This window comes from Vicugna pacos, chromosome 15, assembly GCF_048564905.1.
Source record: "Vicugna pacos chromosome 15, VicPac4, whole genome shotgun sequence".
Taxonomy (NCBI): domain Eukaryota; kingdom Metazoa; phylum Chordata; class Mammalia; order Artiodactyla; family Camelidae; genus Vicugna; species Vicugna pacos.
In genome coordinates, this window is record NC_133001.1 from 16,724,824 (window position 1) to 16,733,737 (window position 8,914).

Sequence of the window (8,914 nt, forward strand, 5' to 3'; positions counted from 1 at the left end):
TTAGTGGATCTGCAAATGGTAGAATTAAGAATCTCCTTAGCAAACTTAAATCAGAAGACTTCTGTTGTTCAAATTTCTATTCCTGGGATTATATAAAATTTCAAGCAAAGCTTAAAACATTAGCTATAAATACTTATTCCAAATGTTCACATAATATTGAGACACAGATTGTTAAAAATTAACGAGGTCTTTAAGGAGAACTGGTAACATTAAGTAATGAGAGTACTATATAGTTTAACTTTTGCCTATATATATATTTTAAAATTAGTTTTATGATCTCTTATAGCTTTGTATAAATTAAATGTCTCTTTAAGTAACACTTAGAGAAAGGGCCTTTGTGCTTAGTATCTCTTCCCAAATATAATCTGTGCTTTAGTATAGGAAAAATACTGACTACCTGGAAAATTTGTTTTTAAATGGTAAAATGAAAAATTTTCCCAAGTAAGATAACTGGTTACATTTATAAGTTATGTGAAATCAATTTAGAAGTTAAATTTCTATTTCCAAATAGAAAAACATCTTACTTAGATATTTTCTTTTGGGACTTTATTCTTTGATGTAAGCCTTTCTGAGTTGATTTTTTAAAAAATAGTATACCCTTTATTATTACAGAGAAAATAATACTTTTATAATATTTTTAAATTTAATTTTTCACTTTGAAATAATTTCAAACTTACAGGAAAGTTGCAAGAAAAGTACCGAGTGTTTTTTCCCTTAACCATGAGCCTATCACCCCAAATACATTTAGTGTGTGATTCCTACAAACAAGGACAGTCTTCTACTTCACTACAACGTAGCTATCAAAATTAGGAAATTAACACTGACATTACACTGATATTACTCACTCAAGTTTCACCAGTTGTCCCAACAATGTCCTTCATAGTCAAGGGATAACACTTTGCATTTAATTGTTATGTCCCTTTAGTCTTCACCAATTGGAAACAGTCTTTCCTTGACTCTCGTTAGTTTAACGTTTTTAAGGATTTCGGGCCAGTTATTTTGTAGACTGTTCCTCATTTGGATTTGCCTAATGTTTCCTTATAATTAGATTCAGGTTATACCTTTCCAGCAAGAATACCACAGAAGAGACTATCTTCTTGCATCTTCTCAGATGTCACACAGTTTTGATTATTGCAGTTACTGATGATTGTGCTTTGATCAGTAAATGAAGACGTGATGTGGGCCAAGCTTCTCCACTTTTATAGTTACTCTTCTCCTTTAATAAGTGTCTTACAGGGACACCATAAAACTTTCATTCACTAGTTTTAGCATTCACTGAAGATTTTCATCTGAATTAATTACTACAATGATTATCAAATGATTTTCTAATTCCACCGTTCCTTTTACACTTACTGGTTGGCATTACACTGAAAGGTAGAGTTTTCCCTTCTTGTGGATTCATGGCTTCCTATTTTATTTGATGGTTTATAATTTGCTACCAACATTTATTTTGATTTCTAAGTGTTGACTTGGCCAGTGGGTGCCCCTTCAAGTTGGCCCCCATGTCCTTTTAACTTGTCTTTATTCTTGGAGCATGTTTGTTCTTTCTAATACAAAGATATTCCAGGCGCATCTTGTATTTCATCTGCACCAGCCTTGGAATGGGCTATTTCTCTAAGAGGAACTGGTTCCTTTTCATGGAAAATGACAGTTACAAAAAAGATCTGGGCACTAGGTGTGCTCATCGTTATTGTGGCATTGCTGCTCCCAAGCCCTCTCATGGTGCGTGCACTATGCATTTATCCACCTGTTCTGAAAAATATGAGTTTATACCAGTACTTCCAACTCCAGCCTTATTCTAGTTTTCTCCCTTTGCATATTTGTAACTTCTTTCTCTGATAGTGAGAAATTTGGCTCCTATTAGCCTTAATATATTTACTTAATAGATTCAGTCCCCATTATAAGTAACCAGTCTCCTATTACTGCATTCTTACTCCAGATCACTGAGACTCTCCTCCCTTCTACCCTCAGATGTTCTCAGGCTCCACACTGGGCCACCACCTTTGCCCCCTGTGGCAATACCTACCTGTACGTAGCTCAGAATAAGCAAATGATTTTTGTCTTGAATTGTTCAGCAAGGGACAGAGACAGGCAGGAAATAAGTCAGGAAGGCAGAAAATAAAAATCTTTTAAAAAGGCATTTCAGTAGTTACATATGCAAGTATATTCAGCTGTAGCAGTCCATAAGATGTCTAATGTTTCTAAGCAACCAAAACTACCTTTCTCTGTAAGGAGGATGCTATAAATATAAAGAAAATCTCACTGATAGTTTTAAAGTCAAATAGGTACAAATTGTAAGGGTTTTAGAATTTTTTCCATTTATTATATTTCCAAGGAAAAAAAATCACTGTATACAAGGTATTACATACAAAGGTAATAAAATATTCTGTACAATAGAAGGTATTTTGACATTTTAAAAATGATTACATCTTGATATCACACTTAACCTTAAATAATTAAACAGTACCTGAGAACTTTTAAAAATCAGTTTTTTTCAGTGCACCCAGATTCATTACAGTCATTAATAACTATATAAAAACACTCAGAACAGTTTAAAAAACTGGAATAGTGCCATTCTGCAGGGATCTGGATTCATCATAGTCAATAGTATTGTTAAGTACATTCTTTTAAAATGGAAGTCATCTTGAAAAGGGTTCATCTGATCTGAACCATGCGTTTAAGAATGCCCATACCCAAATACTGTGTTTTCCTTTCCAACTCAAAGCTACCTGAACTGTGCACCAGTGACCACCATTTTCAGCTAGTTATCCAATAAAATCAAGTGTGTTACCAACAAAGTCTTCTGAAACTGAATTCCACAAGGAGACCCCTAAATACTCCAACTTATCTATTTTTTATTACATTTTATGCAAAGCTGTAATGTTCTGATTAAAGTTTAAGAAGAAAAATAGGCAAGATGAATGTTTGATACTTTTAACAAAATTTATATTTTATTTATCTGCTAATATTCCTGAAAACTTGATATACGGAAATACCAACATTTTGTACTAATTACTGTATATTACTCTTCACACATAGGGGTTTAATGAATTTTTGGTAATTCCTTAAACTTTTAAAAGTCCAATAGTAAACTGAAGTTGTAGAAGTAAGAGATAAGAATATTAGGGTATGATAAATTCTACTCCCTTTAAATAATTACTAGCAGGTGGTATTTTTTCCCAAAGCCATGGACATTTAGAATAGAAAAAAACATTTAGAAGAAATATTGCTTAAAAATTGTATCTGTTTTATTAGTGAGGGTAGTGGGGACATGATGGTCTTTGGTTTGGGGCTTTTTAGTTTTGGGGGATTTTCTGGTCTATATTTTTGAATGCATGAAAAAAAATTACAGACACGATTACGCTTGAGATTTGATCTTATCCACTGATGTTAAGTCTGTACTTTAAACTCTGCTAAGATATATTAGTTAAAATATTAATTTGACTAGATCGTAGGCAAACAAAGGCATAAAATGGATACAGACAACCCATATATTTATCTCTGATTCACTACCCACTCCTAGGCTTATAATGTTAAACAGCATGAAATTTTCTATTATATGTGATGCAAAAAGCACCTTAATTTTGTCCCTCTCAAAGTCAATCTCCAGAAACAAAACAGATCATAAATCTTTCAGTAGCCACTTCATTAGCTATGATGAGCCTCCTTTTTAGTAAGATAGTCGTATTACTCCCAATTCATAGTCAACTTTGGTAAAGAAATTAAGAATCATAGAATTTCAGAATTGGAAGTTACTGATTTTATCTTCACTATATAATAGGAAATGGTCTGGAAAGAATAAGGCCAAATGAAGGCCTTCCAGCTAGCCACTCTAAAGAGAATCTCATCTCGGGGTTGTTACTAAAGAGTTGAATCCATAGTGATTTCTGTCACTCTGCAAACTGGAAGAAATGTTTGGATTAGAGATTAATCAAGGCCACAGGATCTATGCAGATGTCGGTTTATTAACAATGTTTGATTAGCACTGTATATTTTACAGCATTGCTTCTTATGCATTATTTTATTTAATACAATACACTTTGTGAGATAAGTAGGCTGGAAATTATATGCATTTTATATTTGGGAGAGGCCCACAGTAAAGTGCTAAATATTACATAACTTCTAAGTGGCAGAGCTGAAGATGCAAACCCAGATGTTTTGATTAAAAATTACTTATTCTTTCCATTTCTTTATGCTATTTAACATCACAAAGTTATTTTTCATCCCTCAATAAATCAATTTATGATATAATACAACAAATTATTTGGTGCTATTAGGCAGCCTGCATCATCAATTCCAAGTCTCTCCTAACATGGGCAGTATAATTAGTTTTTCTGAAGTATTAAGTTAGAAATTGACAACCCAGCTGTTTTTGTTCACTAAGGTTTTGAGTAGGGAACCCCAGTTACCAATGTAAAATGCCATTAAGACAGTGGGTTCTGGTGACAGAAATCAGAATAGTGATTTTGAGGAGAAAGTAGATTGGGGAGGGATATGAAGGAAACTTCTGGGGAGCCAGATATGATTATTTACATACGTAAAAATTCATCAAGCTGTACACTTAAAATTAGTCCACTTTACTGTATAGGTTATCCCTCAAAAGAAAAAGACTGATATCTTTGAGAGTAAGACTGGTCTCATTCACCTGTGTCATTTCTAGCACCTGATATGGTGCTTTGCACGTTAGATATTCAAAAATGTGATAGGTGACTGATTACATAAATACTGGTGTTTCTGTGCCAGGGTAAGGTGCTAAGAAAATACAACAAGGAGAATTAAGATTAAACCTGACAGATACAACAGAGAGAGAAGCAGCAAGGTCAGAGATTATGAAACAGTCTTAGTAACTATAAAATTTCTACCAAATACAGCCGACACTACAGGAGAGAGAGAGAAAAGTATTTCACGAGTCTGGTAATCCCGGCATCACTGCTTTTCCCTTTGAAAACCATATCCTTGTCCACATTTTCTATAATGACTCCTATGTCAATTTCACCCTTCCCTCTCTAATAATGCTGCTATTTACTCAGCACCAACTATGACAGGGATTGTGCTAAGTGATGGAGTCCCAAAGGTGAATAAGACAGACTTTAAATAACTGCATTTTTCAGTGAGGAGTTCTGCAATAGGGGCATGAAGAAAGCTGTACTCAGCTAGGGAGGCATGACCAAACTTCAGAGGAGAAGCCTTGTCTTAAAGACCATCTGTTGTGGTTGTAAAGAGCAGAGGCAGAGTGGATAATATGTAAAAGGCATGGAGGCCTAGTGGCCTGAAAGTTTTTTCAAGGGATGCTATCTATATGGTATGGTATAGCGAGGAATGGAGTACTTTTAACTGGAGCAATAGAGAAAAGATTCTTGTTGGGGAAAAAATGAAGGCCTACACTAAGAAAGCAGCAGGAATGAAGGAAGGACAAATGCAAGAGATTTTTAGGAGGCAGACCCAAAAGGATTTGGTAACTCTTGAGGGAGTGTGAAGGAGAAAAGAAATAAAGTATGATTTTGAGATTCCTATTAAATATCTTGCTTGGACGGCAGGGTAAATAGTAATGCCATTAATGATAGTAGAGACTTGCAACAGGAGTAAAGGCATTCAGGTACCGTGAGAGAAAGGTGAAGCTTTCTGAGCACTGACGAGGTCACCCAGGGGGAAACAGCACCAACTGAGGATGGGGGCTGAGACTCTGGAAAGAAAATCAACCTCAGACGGGAATCCTGTCTACCACAGAAACTTTGGAGGAGCATCCAAGGATGTCAAGAGGATGGGTAGGTCGAGCAGGGTGAGGACTGATAAAAAAAAAAAAAGACACTAGATTTGACAAGAGAGGTGTCTCTGGTCACTCTTCCCAGAATATTATATGAAAATGGTAGGAGATAAAAGTGAAAGACTGATGGGCTAAAGAATGACTGGGAAGTGAGGAAATGGAGGCTGAAAGCATTTCAAACGTCTGAATGTGATGGGAAGCAGCATGAGGATGGTAGGAAAGGTGTTCACCTTTTTTAGGCTAGAGAAAACGTCTACCATGTGTATACACAGAAAAGCACTAAATGGTGACAGGAGGGTACAGAAACAAGATGGGGAGAAAGAAGGAGGGACCCAGTGTACAAGTAGAGCTTAAAAGTAGAGGTCATCTTTTCCTCAAAGCTGAAAGTGGTATTGTGAGAGCAGCCGAAAGTGTAAATACATTTAAAGAAAGAGAAGAAGCAGGTTGTCAATTTTTTAAAATTATAAAATCTATGATCCATAAATAGCACCTGAAAAATGAAAAATCCATTTGATATACTCTGAACACAAATGTAACAGGAACTTAATTCAGCTTACACAGAAAAAACCCTGCAAAACAAATCAATATACTCTGAACACAAATGTAACAGGAACTTAATTCAGCTTACACCCTGCAAAACAAGTCAATTGTTTAATTTAAAAAAATCCATTTAGATATCCTAACAGTCAGTGTTAAAGCTGATAAGTGCTAATTAATACAAAATCATAGGATTTTGTATTTTAAAAAAGGTTCTCCATCTATAAGCCACTATCTGGAGCTATTCTGGGTTCATATTTTGAACAAGAAACTATGCCTTCAGGTTTCTTAATTCCTGGTAAGTTTTACTAAAGTATGTTATATGCTTATGATTTTTAAAGTTATTTAACAGAAATGTTTCATTTTGAAATCATAATTTCTGAGAAATATTAATGATACTTAGGTCCTTTAATCGTCTTTTGCTTCTCAAACTGTCCTGATCCCAAGTCTTGTCTTGCTCTCCTTCTCATTTCCCAGTTTCATTCAACTCAGAATTTTAATGGCATGCACATATTGCCCATTTTGACCAAACTGGCTAGTTTTATTTGCCCCAGTAAATTTATGGTTTGGTTGGATACTATATAAGTGAATTTTTTTCTAGCTAAGAATATACTCAACATTTATAGTAGGTTCTAGTTGTAAAATAAACTAGGTCTTTAATAAGTTACTTAGCGTCATGATAATTCCATCACAATTAAGATTATTGCCCAAATGCTACAATCATTTTGCCACTGGAATTACTCTGCTTTCAAACAATTTGGGTCTTCATTATTAATCCTCTACCTAAATGTACATGATTCTGATACAGTAAACCCAATGTCACATTAAACACAACTATAAAAATCATAAACATTCTAATAAAGCTATTCTCTCTTTCAAAAACTAAGGTTCTATTAGTAGTTCTTTGAACATTCAATAAATATTTACTGAGTGCTTAATACGAGGCAGACACTGTTCTACAAATGTAGGATTCAACAAGCAAAACACAAAATTTTGCCCTCACGGAGCTTATATTCCAATATAGGAAAACAAATAGAAACAAATGCTTAGCAGAGTCAGATCTTGATAAGTGCTGTGGACAAATTTAAAGGAGGGGGGGCATGGACTGCCAATGTATACATAGTCAAGAAAGGCCTTGATCAAATGACAGCTGAGTGAGACTGAAGGACTAGGCAGTGAGCTATGCATGTATCTGAGGGTAGACATTTAAGGCAGAGGGAACACCAAGTACAAAGGGTCTAAGGCAGGAGTGTCTGCAGTGCTTTTGTGGATGAACACAGACCAGAGAGTGCCCAGAGCTGAATGAGATGGGAGAAACGGTAGTGGAGGAGAGCAGGAGAGGGAGTGCAGGCCTGCTAATTTTGAGGATTTTGGTCTTAGAGAGCCACTGGATGGTTTTGAGCAGATGACTATGATTCTGACGTGTTTTAAAAAAATCACTCTGGCTACTTCAGGCAGAACAGATTGTAGGATTGCAAGGATGTAAAGAGAGTTTTGGAAACTATAGCTTCGATCTAGGCAAGAGATGATGGTGGCCTGGAACAGGATGTTAACAGTAGAGGTCAAAAGAGGTGGTCGGCTTTGGACACATTTTGAAGGTAGGGCCAAGCGGATTTCCTGATGGACTGGATATGCAAGATAGAAGAATAAAAGATGACTCCATTGTTTTGGGCCTGAGCAACTGGAAACATGGCATTGCCATTTAATCACCTGAGGAAGACTGAAGAGTAAGCAAGTTTGGGAGGGAAGATCAAGAACTTGGCTCTGGATATGTTGAGTTGAGCTTTAATTAGATTTCCACATGGAGATATCAAATAGGCAGATTTACACACAGGCATATGCCCCAACTCGAGTTCGGGGGATGGGTCTAAGCTAGGGGTAAAATGTGGGAGTTGACAGCATGAAATTGGATGAGATCACAGTGAGTGTGGACACGTAAGAGAGAAAACTTCTTCCCCTTAAAAATATGAGTGTAGAGCTAAAATCATAAGCAATTTTAAAAGATATGGATTTAAATAGTCCAAAATGTAGAGAACCTTCCATCACCTTGAAAGCTTACTTCAACTGCCTTCTGCCCAGCTTAGCATTTAAAAGAAATTTTGATTTACATATAAATCTAAGAAACTCCAAGAAGCCTCAGAAAACCCCTTAGGGGTCACCTTGGCCCAGGGGCCTCAAAAATAAGAAGAAATTAATTTTTCCAATGGCATAGCCATTACAGGTTTTACCTTAAATTTGCTTAAAAGCAAATATCAGTTAATTCATTTAATTAAAAATACATTATAAAAGAAGTATAAAAAAGTGTATCTGGTACACATTACTATATATATAAAGTAGATAAACAACAAGGACCTACTGTATAGCATAGGGAATTATATTCAGTTTCTTGTAATAAGGTGTAATGGAAAATAATCTGAAAAAAAAATCTATGTATATGTACAACTGAATTGTTTTGCTGCACCTCAGACTAACATTGTGAATCGACTACACTTCAATAAAAAAGAACTAAAAAAATTTTTTCTTAAAAGTGTATCTGCAGAACCTGGAGCCTTGCTTTAATGTTCTCCTAAGTCTGTCCTGGGAAAATGCGGCAGGACTCTCAAGACAGAATTC